Source organism: Ailuropoda melanoleuca, chromosome 14, assembly GCF_002007445.2.
Source record: "Ailuropoda melanoleuca isolate Jingjing chromosome 14, ASM200744v2, whole genome shotgun sequence".
NCBI classification, from domain to species: domain Eukaryota; kingdom Metazoa; phylum Chordata; class Mammalia; order Carnivora; family Ursidae; genus Ailuropoda; species Ailuropoda melanoleuca.
Window position 1 is genome coordinate 32,897,910 of NC_048231.1, and position 13,515 is coordinate 32,911,424.

Below are 13,515 nucleotides of genomic sequence, written 5' to 3' on the forward strand. Positions count from 1 at the left end.
GCAGCAGCCAGGGCAGAGCTCAAAGAACCCTCACAGCCAGGGTCAGGCAGAGGAAGAGCCAGGGCAGGAGACTAAGCTGTGGTCACAGAGGCCAAGGGAAGAACCTCTGAGAAAGGCAGACATGGCGGCCAAGGGCAGGCTGGTAGGATCCTGTCGCCTCCCTGGGGCTGGCTCACAAGGGGTGCTCTGAGAAGACTTTCCTGACTGAAGGAGTGCATGAAGGAAGTGCATTTCCTTAGTGCTTTGTAGCTTGCAAAGTTCTACCACAGCTCTGGAACCATGTGACCCTTGTAAGAGGCGAGCAAGACTGACCCCATGCTATAGGTCAAAAGAATGAGCCGTCAAAAACTTCCGCAAGAACTGAACTTGTAGGTTCTTCAGGAGGTAATTTCTCCTCCCTGGCTCCCCATGGCTCTGTCTGGCCCTGAGGGCAACTAATTGGTGCCCTGGGGTTAAGCGCTTTCCCAGAGCCCCCTCCGTACCCCTCCCACTGCCTCTCGAACCCCGGCACACCAGGCTGGTGGCCTGCACCAAGAAGGGATATTTGGTGTGTGAGAGTTGATTGGTTTTTGACAAATCCAGCTTGGCCTCTTTTTAGCACCTATTCGTCCCCCAGGGGCTGGAAACCTGATATTTTAATGATTTGCTCCAGACCCTTTGGGGGTGGGGCAGAGATTCTGTGAGGCCAAATTCGGTGGAGGCAGGCCTGGTAGATGTAATTAGCAGGTGAGGGCTCGCAGGGCTGGGAAATAAGGTACAGTCAGCACACAGTGGGCGAGGCCGTGCACCCAACTTCATTCCAGCAAGAGTGACTCTCAGTCCCCCAGAGGCAAAGGAGCAGCCCTCCCAGGCCAGGGGGGAGAGAGACTTCAGGAGAGGTCGCTCTTCTGCCTGGTGACTGAAAACACATTTCCCTCTGCCCTGGTTTGGTCCCAATTGGTGTGTCTTCCTCCAATCCCTTTTCTTCCTTTCCTAAAAGATTTTCCTACATCCTCTGATCCTCTCTTAGGATCACAGAATCTCACAGGAGGAAGAAGGATGAAGTTCCACCTCTTTGTTTTATGAATGGAGCAACTGAGACCCAGTGAAGATAAAAGTCTTACCCAAGGCCATGCAGTGAGTTAATGGCATCATTATCATCCTCACTATTGTCATTGTCATCTCCACCACCATCACCACCGCCATTATCACCATCGCCACCATCACCACCACCATCAGTGCCATCAACATAATCACCACCACCACCATTACCCTCATCACCACCATCACACCACCACCACGAATACCATCATCACCATCATCACCACCACCACCACCACCATCACTACCACCATCATTACCATCACCCTCATCCCCATCACCAACGATATCACCACTACCATCATTATCATCACCACTGACATCAACATCGTCACTATCATTACCACCATCACCACCATGATCACAACCACCACCATCACCATTACCATACCATCACCATCACCACCATCACACCACCACCACCATCACACCACCACCACCACCACCAATACCATCATCACCAACATCACCACCACCATCACTGCCATCACCATCATTACTATCATCACCATCACCATCATTACCACCCCCATCATCACCATCATCACCACCACCACCACCACCAACAACAAACAGGCCTTTTACTGCCTAAGTCCCATCCATGTCTTGAAGACAATTACACATCTGCTACCAGCTAGGCCCCACCCAAAGTGAGGGGAAAGGGTGCTGCTCTTGGCTGCACCCCCATTATTCCTTTTTCTGAAAGGAAATTCAGATCTTGGAGGCATGAACACCAGAGTAGTCGGGAATCGCCAGGCCAGGCTGGGGATTAATTGCTGGACCCTGGCATCGCAAGGCATGGTGAGACCACTTGTTCCATGACTTAGCCAGTCCCCTGGATGTCATCGTCATAGCCTCACCTCCTCACGACTGCTCCCTGGAAGGGCTTCTGTGCTGGGCATGGAATCTACTTGAGATTCTCTCCCTGTCCTTCTGCCCCACCAGGGCGTGTCTGGCCCTGTGCTAAGAAACAGAAGAATCCAACGGTGCTGTGGCCATGGGGACTTTTTTGTGAGAAGGTCATACAGCTGCTAAGTTTAGGCACAGTCTGGGTTCAAACCCAGCTCTGCCTGACTCACCAAGACTTCACCAACTAATGCAAAAGCCCAACGATGAAATAAAAGAGGACGTGGTAGGAATTCCCTTCCCTGCATTTCTCAGGTCTTTGAACTGGAGGGAGGTGGAAGATGGGGTGAAGGAAGAGGGCTGGAGCCAGGTGACAACTCTGATGGGCCAGCTGAGGAGCCAAGCGAGGAAGGTGCGGGGGGGAGGAGAGAAAGGGAGAAGGACAAAGCCATCTGAGGGCTGGGCACGGTCTGAGCTGTGTTTGCGTGACAGCTGCACAGGATGGGATTGGCAGGACAAGAAGGCTAGAGATGGGGCTGCCACCTAGGGGCCATGAGAAAGGTCCAGGCAGGCCAGGAGGGGAGGCAGAATTCGGATGATGGTCACGCAGGGATGGCGAGGAGAGGCAATTCTAAGGGATAGGTGAGCAGAAGGGAGGAGGAGGAAGGGTCCTGACATTTCGAGAGGAGAAAAACAAGGGCATCAAGCCAGCAAAGAGAAGCAGAGGAAACAATGCATCTGCTGCGCCCAGGCCGGGCTTGGGAAAAGCTGGGTCGGCGTGGGGAAAAGCAGTCGTGGCTAAAAGTCAGAGCTGGAGCGTCCTTTCTGGATCTACTCGGCAACGTTATTCATTCATTAAATAAATATGTACTGAAAACCTCCAGTTTCGGGCTCCAGACTAGACACTCAGGGAGGCAATGATGTTTGTAATGGTCCTTGCATGGCAGGAGTTCAGACTGCCCCCATCCCGAGCACCAGGGATGAAGGCAAAGAGGTTCCTCACCTTCTCCTTCCTCTGATTAGATCCAGGATGCCCCTCCCCCAACTCCTGCACGCGCCTGCTCCTCTTGGGAAGGGAGGAAGGAAGGAAGGAAGGAAGGAAGGAAGGAGGAAGGAAGGAAGGAAGGAAGGAAGGAAGGAAGGAAGGAAGGAAGGAAGGAAGGAAAGAAAGAAAACAAAACATCTGAGGGAGGGAAGGAAAGATTATGCTGGAAGGTCTGAATGCCCTACATGGCTGCCACACTGCAAGGCTGCAAGAGCATGAGGATTAGGGAGAGAGGAGGGAGGAAGGTCTAGCTGGGCATTACCTGAAGAGGGCAGAGGAAACACTCATCACACCCCCAGGCCCTAAAATCTGGCCAATCCCAGAGCCTGGGCTGCATCTCCAAGTCCCACTGGGGGATTAGGGTTTTAGCTGCCAACTCTCCTGACAGGCCACCCTTCTTCCAGATGCCTCTCACTGGAGCCTCTTAGGTGGAGTCTGGCAGGCTCACCCATGCGAGGTCCCAGTGCCCTGATCTCTGCCGGGACAGTCACACTGGCAGTGCCTCCTTCAGGACATGCTCTCCTAGGCAAGCTCCTGTGTACATAATTTCCCAGCCTCCCCTCTTCCAGTCCACAGCCCCCTTGCCATGTCCTCTTCCCCATCCTCTATCTCCCCCACTCCCACCACCTTGCCATTTGCAGCCTGACACTTTGAAATGTGGGTCCAACTTTGGCTGGGTTTGGCCAGAAAATATTCTATCCATCACAGCTGCGCCTTTGGAAGGAGAATGAAATTCACAAACCCTCCTCCAAGAGCCTCCCAGCAAGGAAGAAGGCTGCCTCCATTGCCCCCGCCAGGGTGACAAGTGAAGGGACACAGATGGCTTCAAGTCATCCAAGGGCCCCCATGCCTGGCAGAGCGAGTCTGACAACACAGGCAGCCAGGCTGCCTTCCCCACTAGCACCATCACCATCGTCACCAACACTGTCATCACCATCATCCCCATCATCATCACCATCATCACCATCACCACCACCACCGTCACTGTCATTACCATCATCATCACCACCATCATCACTACCATCATCACCGCCACCACCGTCACCGTCATTACCACCATCACCACCACCACCACTGCCATCCTTACAATCACTATCATCACCATGGTCATCATCATCACCATCAAGACTAGCTCCACTGTCGTCAACATAATCATTGTCATCACCACCATCACCTCCATCTCTTTGGTCCAGGTGTGAGTTTCTTTTCACTGCATTGTTCTGTTTGCCTCAGTGCATCACTCCCTCAGCTGGACTGGCATCGCCTCCATGACAGGAGCCACCAAGCCCCGTGGGATACATTGTACAGCAGATGTCCAGCAACCAAATAAGATATGCTTGATTACTACACTGATCAGTTATTTAACAAAGATACTCATTGTCAAATAATCATTAAACCACACCAAGTTCTAATTAAAAGTAAAAATCAAGCAACCTAACTTTTGAAACTTGCGGATGAAACTTTGGGATCTGTTCCTCCATCCTGCTTTCTCATTCATTCAATAGACCGTGGCCACCCCAGGGGAATCAGAGATGATCCTGAGCTCAGCCCCCAAGTGGCTCACAGTAGGTCTCCAGGAATGCAGAGTAAGACTGATAACACGGGACAGATGTATATGGTAGGCAAACTCAGGAAACAGTTCTACCAAGATGGGGAATGCAGGAAGGCTTCCCAGAGGAGGGGTTGCCTTGAATGCTGGGCAGGGTAGGCCATGTGGAGAAGGTGGTTCAGCAGAGCTGGGGCAGGGAGATTGAGGCCATGATAGTGGGCGTGTGTGGGGAGGCTAGAGTGTATGGATTTGCTTCTTTGGGAGTTGGGGGGCAACTACCAACCTGTTCATAGCTCATGGACCAGGCTAGGCTGTTAGGCTGATGGGATCCTGGAGTTTCCTAATCACATCATCATTCAAATCAGGAGTCCTTCTGGGCAACATTCCCAGCCCTTAACCCATCCGGCACTGGTGCCCAACAGACTTCTGGAGTCCGAGCTCTGCCGGGGAAACCTTGCTGCCACCGCTGTCCCAGGGCCCTGCCCAGCCTCAGGGGCTACTTCCCTTCCAAGGTACCCCCCTGATTCCACCTCTACCCACCTCCCCCAGGACCCACCACTGCCTTCGCAGTAACTTTGTGACTCCCTTGGTCCCTTCCTTGGGGTGCAAACCATGTTCTGGTCAGTCAGTGGGATATTCAAATGCTTCCTCCCCCCTCTGTCGGAGAGGACAGCGGAGTGGCTGGTCGTACAGGCTCTGGAGGCAGAATGCCTGGGGAGGGGGCAGAGGAGCTCGATGGTTTCCCGGAGGAGGTGACCACACTCTCTGAAGGCTAACGAGGAGGTAGTGAGATGAGGGAGGGATGAGCAAGGGAAATTCAGGCAGAGAAAGCACAAGCAAAAGCTGGAGGCATGTTCGGATCATGGTGGGAAGTTGGATGAGGTAAAGAGGAGATGCATGGGGGTGCAGTGGGTGGGGGTGGCTGCAGAGGACATGGAATTCCTAGGGCTGCATCAGGACAAACGCCCATATAGTGTCCAAGAAGGTAAAGAGAGTTCCTCCCAGCCCTGAGAACACAGCGCACGTGGGAGGCCATCAGCAGATGTAGGCTGCTCACCCACCCGGATGACACACTCCTTCAGGTGACAAAATCCTGCAGAAACACCGAGGCATCTCCTACAGGCTTTTCTAACAGACCCCACCGTGAGGAGCTTTCCGGCCGGACCCCGCTTAGCCCTCCCCCTCCCCTCCTTTCCCCAGGCTCTAAGGCTGCCAACCTATCAACCACCAGGTTGGTGGTTTTCTTTTTTTTTTTCTCATTCATTCGCTCACTGATCATTATCCTCGCCCTTCCGAAGCTTCAGACAGGCTGTCCGTTTAATTTCGTAAAACTAAACAGCGCGCTCAGTTCTTTCAGGACGCGTGATATGTTCTGGGGAATGTTTTTCAGAGCAGTGAAAAATTTAATTTTTTCCCCCAGCATCGAGATGTGTCAAACATAATTTATGCCTGGACATAATTCATCCCTAAAGATAAATATTGAAACCCAAGAGAGGAGAGACGGCTGCAGAATTTCCAGGGGCAGGCGGGTAGGAAAGGGGGTCTCCCTTCCTGATCCCACCACCGGAGAGGTGAAAAAAGTGTAAACGAAACGAAAGTAAAGTAGCTAACTCCAGGTCTGTTCCCAGTCTCCTTCTAGAACTGCTGCAGACTTTTTTTTTTTTTTTTTTTTTTTTTACAGGCCTCTTTTGTGTCTGTTGAACTGTTGCTCTGTCTTGCATAAAATCTCTTGCAATAGAAGTCCTCAATTAAAGTCACCTGCTGGTCTTTGTCAGCTGAGCTTGACGCTGTCAAATCACGCAGAGCTCCTTAAGCCAATACAAGTCATTAAGGAGGAGGTGAATTAGAGATCCGACATGGCGGACAGGAGCCATCCATAATCAATTGATATCTTCCTCTGCTGGAGGCGGGGTCTCGGGGAGCCCCCTCCCCACTCGCCTCCTCGCCAGGGGCCGCTACCCCTGGATCTAATTAGGCTGAGGCTCAGCAGGTCCGAGGCTGCGCTGAAAGGCCATCAGTAGGCGAGCCCATTAATAACTCGCCGGTGCCCTGCGGATTGTAATTGTCAGGCTGCAATTTACAGTAATCCTCCGATGCGAACGTCGAAACCGCTGCAGCTGATTGGAAATTCATACACCCATTTGAAAGAGAAAAACACAAGATGCACAGGTTAAAAGGTCAAAGCATGCAAGTGTGTGTGCTGAGTGACAGACATTTTAGTACTAGCCTGGGACCATATTTTAAAAGGTCACTGAAAACTCTTGGCTTGGGTCCTCTGACAAACAATGAACGTTCCATATATTTATTTGCCATCTCTTTGTTTTTACAGCAAGCAGAATAAATGAGTTAAATGACGTTGTGCGGGCCTGCGTATTGTCAGCACAGGCTATAAGTCACTATTAAACTCCATCAAATCAAACCAAACCCGGTCAAGGCAATGAGACTAAAAGTTATTTGCATTCCTTCTGTCATAAAAAATCATATCCCCTTACTCAAGACTTTCGTTTCTTTATTAAATGCAGCCACAAGAGTATTTCAGGTCTGGCAATGTAAGCTTAGGAAAACCTTCTCGGTATAACTCAGTGTAACAGCTTAGACCCGATTCCACTAAAAAGTCCCAGTTGAGCGTATCTGGGCACTCAATCAAGACATACATATTACTTTTAAATAAGATTAGCCTTTATATTTTGCTGCTTAAGTTAAAACTTTTCATGTCATTCTCTACTTTTATGTAAACTCCAACATAATTCTGTTTTAGCAAAATACTTCAAACAAATTAAAAACCTCAAGTCGAACGTGTCCTTAACAAAAACTTTCTTAATGGCATCGCAATGTGTTTGCTGACACTAAAACACTTTTAAATAAGATGGATTTTCCCTCCATTTCCCTGCATTTGTAATTATGGCTGCGCGGGGCGCGCCTTTGGTTACAATGGCAAAAGCAGTTATCTGCGCTCCAAATATTATTTGACCAAGAGCTTACCGGTGACCCACAGCAACTGTGTAAAAACGTGTCTTTCCCTATCTGCCTCCTGTTGGCTTCTCCATTAGTTGTGAAATGGAAAGTGATCAATGGGACTTTGGCGGGGGAGGGGTACTGGGAAGCCAGAGGGTAGGCAGGAAGGAGGGGGTCCTGGCACCGAATGGACCTCATGTGGGAAATCACGGGGTTGTTCATCACCGTATCTTTCTGATCCCGACAAAGGGCTGGGAGGAGATCAGAATCAAAGTCAATGATGGGACCCTGCATCCTATTCCTAACCCAAAAAAGATGTCAGTGGCCATTATTAAGAGTGCAGGGATTTGGAAAGGCAACTGTTTTGAAAAGTGAACTGTAAGCAATTCCAGTGCCCGCTCGGGTCACTGAGCAAATCAAAGGGGATGGAAGATTCGTCTGTGGTGTCTTCACTTTTACAAGCACTCGGAGTATTTGGTGGTGTCTTCGGGCGGAAGTAGAACCGCGGATTCGTACCACTCCCCACACCTGCAGGAGTACTCTTCACTCAGGTACCTCCTGCCTGTCCGAGGCTTCCCGGCGACCCCCGGATTTCCCACACCTTCTCTCATCGAGGCCAACAAGATCCTTCCAAGACAGGTAGGACTTACTCTTCCCATCTGACAGCCATCGAAGGGAAAGCTCAAAACTATGCAGTGTGTCTAAGGTCACATCTGTGGTGTGGCAGGCAGAATTCCAAGATGGCCCTGACGATTCCCACCGCTCGATGTACACGCTGTAACACCCTCCCCTTGAGCGTGGGCAACTTGATGCGATGTCACTGTCATAGTTAGGTTATGTTAGATGACCAAGGTGAAATGATTTTACAGGTGTAATTAAGGTCCCTAATCAGTTGACCTTAAATTAATCAAATCACACATTATCCTAGGAGGGCCTGACCTAATCAGGTGAGCTCTTCAACAACAACAACAACAACAACAAAAAATGGATCCAAGCCTTCCCTGAAAAGAGACTGAAGTGGGAAAGCAGCTCTCCTGCCAGCCTCGAAGAAACAAGCTCCCAGGAGTTCTGCACCTGAAGGAGATGAACTCTGCCAACAACCATGTGAGCTTTGGAGAATCCCAAGCCCAGATGACAACACGGCCCAGCCAACACCTTGATCATGACCTTATGAGGCTCTGGGCAGGGAACCCAGCTCAGCTGTGCCTAGGCTCCGGGCCCACAGAAACCTGAGGGTAACAAACGCACACCGTTTTGAGCTGTCAAATATATGTTCATCTGGTACCCAGCAACAGAACACAAGTCCATACGACTTGTAATACACTCGGGGCCTCCTGGCCACCAACCTAGTAGACGTGCCCCAATAGCCACACCGTGGCCACATTTCAACCCCATATGTATACTCCTTTCTAATATTTGCAGTCTAAACATCGAATATAAGCTTCCTTTTAAGTAGCTTGTATTCTCCTATTTTCTAATCCTAAAATACATTCTTAAATATACTAAAATCTGCTTCTTGATTTGGCGATTACTACGAAATTGTGTAAGGGCTGTCTTATAATGCAAAAAAAAAGAGCCTATAATACCGTTGCCTTCTTCATTTCAAAGTCCCACAAACAGCAGCGTACTTGACACCAATATGAAATTTTCTTGGTAAGCCCATAAAAATTAGTACCTTATGAGAAAAATTGTACCTTTAAAAACACCTGACTAAATATTTCATAAATGCAACACACAGCAAATTCCTATAGTAGATTCACAGGATTTACAACCATCAAACTATATTAAACTTACAATATCAAGATTTATCACCTATTAAATGGAGTCTCGTTTTAGTAATATCTCGCATTTGATCCCAAAAAATCTCAAATACCTTCGACCCTTCACCAGGGCACTCCGCCGTAATTCATAACGAGGTAACAGAAACCCTCACTGTAAGACTGCCGCTGCCACATTTGGGGATTAGCTCACCTATCAAAGAAAGGTAGCCAGATCTGGGGTGGAAGGCAGCGGCCGCTTTACGGAGTGCAGAAACAGTACTGGGATCCAGACTGGGGCGGGGGGCGAGGGGGGCATGCCTGGGGAACCACGGATGTGGTCGGAGGGTACTAGCGGGCTGTCCCAGGGGGTTTCAAACATTAGTTTTTGGCAGTAGAACCCCTTCTTCCAACACGATGTTGTAAGAGAGTGCAATAAATAAAACAGATAAACCTGGAACGGCACTGGCTGCGGTGGGAAGAAAGGAGACCCCGGCCCCACCAGCCATCTGCAGCACACGGTGGGAGACCGTTTCCACTCCCACAGCTCCTCACACTGGCTACATGTCAGGACCCACCTGGGCCTCACCCCGGAGCTTCTGACTTTGCTGTGATTCTAACTCAGATGTGCCGGTCTGGCTGAACCCCCGCCTCGTGTTTGAGGAACCTGAGACTCAGAGCAGAAGAGATGTGCTTAAGGAAGTCAAGATTTAAAACTACAGCCCAGGAAACTAAAGCCTGCTCTCGGAATGTGTGCAGGGATGTCATCATCCACACCGAAACTGTAAATTTGGGTTAAAATGTGAGTTCATTTTGAAGATTTATAGTGATCGCTTACCTTAAATAATTCCTCAAAAGCATGCAGGGCTTTATGATATAGGCAAATAACACGGATGACAAAGAATAACGTGGTTTACTGAAAGACTTCACGTGTGCTCGGCACCGAGGGCCAAGAACTGTTGGTTCTATATAGATATCCTGTAAGAGCTTCCACTCATCCCTCAACACCTAGTTTACCCTCCCAGTAAACCATCCCTTCATCCTCCAGCCTTCTTCTACTGTGCCTGGTCAACCCTTTATCGGAGGGGACACTGGAGGGAAATGATTTGGTTATACACACTTGTCACCACCATAACTTGAGCCCTGGACACAGGCCCTGTGCTATGTTCGTTTTCAAGGATGTCTTCGGCACCCCCGCTTTTCTCTGCTCATCTGTAAAATGAGAACAGCAGTAGCACGTACTCTTGCGTGAGACACAAGGAAAGTGCTCAGGGACAGGAAGCACTCAATAAATGCCATCCATCACTATTATTTAAACTCGGCCACGCCACTCCGCCTTGCATTCGATTACATTACCCTGTTTTATTGTCTCCCCAGCAAGTACCATTCTCCAAAACGATCAGCTTTCTTTGATTATGATCTGTCTCCCACCCCCCTGGAATGTAAGCTTCCATGACCATGAACACGAGGGACTTGTCTGACAGGACCTCACTCACTTCATGGTGCCCAGTGGGCCCCGACCGCAGGGGGTGCTGAATCAATGTTCACGGATGGATGCACAAATGATGTGTCGAGCAAAAGAGCGAGGACATGAGCTCGGCTTCTAGGAATCCACGGTCTTAGCCAGCCATGATTCACATCTCTATTGCTTCTGCATTTGCAAATTAAATGTTTGTGGCTTTGAGTATCAACCGTTAGCAGATCCCGTGGGCCAACTCCTTTACCATAGAGGAGGAGAGAGTGGCCATGGGAGGCTAATGACTTGGCCAGGGAGTGACAGACCCAGGGCGGCCATGCTGCGGTGCCGGCTCCTGGACACTGGCCGGCTGGCTCCTCCGGGCATCCCTGGTACAGGAGGGTTAAAGCTGGCTCGCCCTGGGGGGGCGTGTCTGGGACTCAGGAATGCCAGATGCCTCGAAATGCTCAGACCACTAGTCGACAGTACCTCCCCTTTGTCAACAAAATTGGTTTTAGTGAGCCCTGCTTCTGGAAAGCCTAGATTTTCTATTTATAAACATAACCTCAAGTTGGAATTCTGGCTTGTTAAGAGGACTGATTCAGCCCTTTATTCCCAAATAGGTAAATATAAGTAAAAATAACTAACCACCAAACAAAACCCAAAGTGGCCTTACGGCTCTTAAGAGAACTTAAAGCTCAAACACGCTTTCCCATAAAAGCAACTTCTGTCCCACTGTGTCTGCCCACATCGGAGCCTGGGCTCTCAAAGGGAGAAAACAAAGAGCGCCCCCCCACCCCCCACCCCCGCCCGAGTCGCTGTGAAGTGTGGCCCTGCCCGTTTATCACGCTGGCTGGCTGGCCTCAGCAGCAAAAGCCAGCGCCAAGTTCAAAGCTGGGACTTGAATGCTTTCGGAGTCCTCGAGAACCCCCTTACTCATCTAGGTCGGCCCCACACCCAGTACTTAGTAGCTGCTTCCTAAGTATATTCAGGACCAAGGGGTGCCGAGGTGCTCGTTAGGGCCCATCTCGTTCCCCAAAGGATCTGAAGCAACAGAACAAGAGTGATGGTACAGATGCTGTTACAGGACAGGGTGGGGGCGCTGGGGAGAAGCTGCGTACACTGGGATTCGTCCCCAGACAACTGTGGGGGACTTGGCCACGGCCTGGCTTCCCACGAGGATCCGCCAGAATGTAACTGCCCATAACGAGGGCAAAAGCTTCATACTCTTCATTGCTCCGCTCCCAGCACCCAGGAGAGTGTCTGCACACAGAAGGTGCTGGATAAATGAGTGAACACATGAACTGGACATCCACCAGAAACCTGGCTCGGAGTGGCCCAGCAGTCCAAGCAAAAAGGGGAAAGCTCAGCTACAACATTCTGTGTCCATATAAACCAAATCTTCAGGAAAAGTGCAGGCTCTGCCAGGTATTTCTCTACTGGTTCTTTAACTCTATGTGAAACCAAATGTGTCCGAGTGACCAAGAGGCCCAGCCCTCACCCAAGACTATGACACAATATTTAGGAGAGACCCTGGTCTGGGGCACCCGGGTGGCTCAGTCGGGTAAGCGACCAACTCTTGCTTTTGGCTCAGGTCATGATCTCAGGGTCATGAGATGGAGCCCCGTGTCAGGCTCCCTGAATCTCCTTGAGATTCTCTCTCCCTCTCCTGTCTCTCCCCCACTTGTGCTCACTTGCACACTCTAAAATAAATAAAATCTTTAAAAAAAAAAAAAAAAGGAGACCCAGGTCCTATTCTCCTTGGGGAAAACATGGTAAAAAGCAGGGATTTTCCCCCCTATGGTGCTGGCACCACTCCCCCGCTCTCACGTCCCTCCTGAGCCCGCACTTCATCTGTCCCCTGAAGAATCACTGACGTCTACGGACGGCAGATCAAGAACAGTGTGGCGCTGAACTGAGATCAGCAACTACTGTAGTCCAGAAGCTTTAGGGACTCGGGCCATGGGGTGGTTGGTGGCTGCATTCCAGTAGCTCACAGACATGGGGAGAAGTGGTGGGGACCAAAGGATGGGCACAGGCTGCAAGGCGGTGGGAAGGAGGCATCCCGGGGGGGCTAGGTGCCCAGCTCTGTCTGCAAGGATTGGGTAGTGTTGGGTGTAAGGAGGTGGGGAGTACCAGGATAGTTTTAGGCAGAGTCGACACCAAGAAAGGCCTCTCTAAAAGCTGCAGACTTGGGCTTATAGGGAAGATAATGTCCATCAACCTGAGATGGGCAAGGTGCACCCCTCCGAGGGAAGCTAACTTCACTCCTCTGTGCCTCGCTTTCCCCATCTGTAAAAGGGGAGATTGCAGCAGTAACAATTAGCATCTATTACGGGCTCATGACATGCAGGGCACTGCACCGAGCACTGGACACTAACTGTCACTGAATCCGAATGACACGGTTCCTCACTGTAGAGGCAAGGACACGAGGCCAAGAGGGGTTGACGACTTACCCAAAGTCACACGGTGCGGGAAAACCAGACGGGCTGACTCCAGTTCTCAGTGTGAACCTCCAAAAGCAGTCACTTCCATACTTGCGGTGAGGAGTAAATGGCATAAAACGTGTATGACATTCAGCAACCATCAGGCACCGAGTACATGTTCAATAAGCCGGGGCTACCACGGGCCCACAAGCTCCACAAGCCTTGAGGTCAACATGTTTTGCAATCCAGAATGTTTCAACAGAGTAAAAGGCAACCCACAGAATGGGAGAATACACTTGCAAATCACAAATCTGGTAAGGGCTTAATATCCAGAATACATAGGGAACTCTCACAACTCACCACCACCAAAAAAGAAAAAAAAAAAAAAAAAACACACCAAA